Raw genomic sequence first — 1795 nt, forward strand, 5'->3', positions numbered from 1 at the left:
TTACATATTCGGTGGTTTCATCTTGTGAAAGTGCTTTCGCATGAAGGGACAGTTTATCGGCATTCTAAAATCCGTCCAAGCAACCATCCATTTCCGACATTCCATGACAGAAAGATGTAGAACTTGTGATATCTGCCCCTGATCAACACAAAAAAATGATCAACTCAAAATGAACAATTCAACAAAATAACTCAACAGCATGACCTTGTGCTATATACATTTTTACAGTAATTGTACTTTTATACATTTTAAAAGAATATAGATAAATTGAGATGATTTAGTTTTATAATCCAGATTGTTCCACAAACGGACACCTTGATTTGAAATACATCGTTCTTTTTGTTTTGTTCTGTATTTAGGGTTGGAAAAAAAAAATCTGTTGCTCTTAATTTGTACTCACCTTTCTTTTTTCATTTTTCTTTTTAAATTGGATTTGCATGTTAATTGGTCAAATTTTATGATGGGCTTTATACATTATTTTAAGGCAACTACACTCCCTCAAATCATTAAATTGTTAAGTTTTTAGTTGCATAAATGTTGTATTAGTGTGATCTCTGTATCCACATCCAAAAATGATACGAATAGCACGTTTCTGTAGAAGAAAGATGGGTTAGGTGTAGGTTTTGATATGAATAATAAGAGTGTGACAATATATTGATATTGCGATAAATCGTGATACTTTGTCCCCTTATAGATTATCGATACGCCTACGCAAGTATCGCAATATTTGTAGTTAATATACAGTACAGACACTATAACGGCTCCATTGTTCATTACTTATTGAGCAATTACTTGCCAGGCCGCTACGGGGAGCGCCTCAGAGTGGCGGGGAAATGTATGGAAGTCTTCAGGCGAAGAAGACTCATGAGCTTACTTTTACTTGTGTAAGACATTTATTATCTGTCCAGCAACTGACTCAGTTTTGCATACGTAACATTTTAAAACATATTTTATGGTTCAACTTTTTGAAGCACACAATTTCTGATGAATACTAATATTGATTTAATTGGATTTAATATTTAAGTAATATTATTTATTTACTTTTGCACTGTTACACAAAAAAATCGTCACAGTTTATAAGATGAAACAATTTACTAAGTAACTGACTGACTTGCATGACAATAGTGTTTAAGAAAGACACAAATTTGTTCACAGAAAGTGGTCTCTATTTAGAAGACATTTGTATTTGTTTAAAAAAGAAAAGTACTCACTGTGAAGAAGACATTAGTTTTAATATTTTGTTTCAGTGATGGTACAAAAAGAAACTATTTTCTCAGTGAACAAACATCCATTTTTGCCTTGAGTAGTTTTATCGCAGATTATCGTGCATTTATTACCTGACCAATATATCGATAATCGCGGTATCGTCATATTGTGAGATAATCTTTATTGTTAGCCTTGTAATGCATATCGCATCGTATCGTGAGGTACCCACAGGTTCCCACCCCTAATGAATAATGTATGTTTATTATCATGGAGGTTCAGTATTAGTACACCATCCATTCATTTCAAGATTATTTATTCTGCTTTAAGATCCCCCCAAAAATTGAACCTGCTGACTTACAGTGTACCTGCTTTTCCAAAACACAGGCTTGGCACAGTTCTTGGGATGGTTTGGTTTTCCACCAGTTCACTAACAAAGTATACTCTGACACGGTTACAGCAACAATTGAGTAGACTGTTGGAGTTATTCCTGAAGACAACAGGAAAATGGACGGAAGTGGAGACTGTTGAGTATTAATACTGCATCTAATTCACATAGTAACAGGGTAAGTGGCATTATAGCATGTATTTA

The sequence above is a fragment of the Vanacampus margaritifer genome, chromosome 4, assembly GCF_051991255.1.
Source record: "Vanacampus margaritifer isolate UIUO_Vmar chromosome 4, RoL_Vmar_1.0, whole genome shotgun sequence".
Classification (NCBI taxonomy): domain Eukaryota; kingdom Metazoa; phylum Chordata; class Actinopteri; order Syngnathiformes; family Syngnathidae; genus Vanacampus; species Vanacampus margaritifer.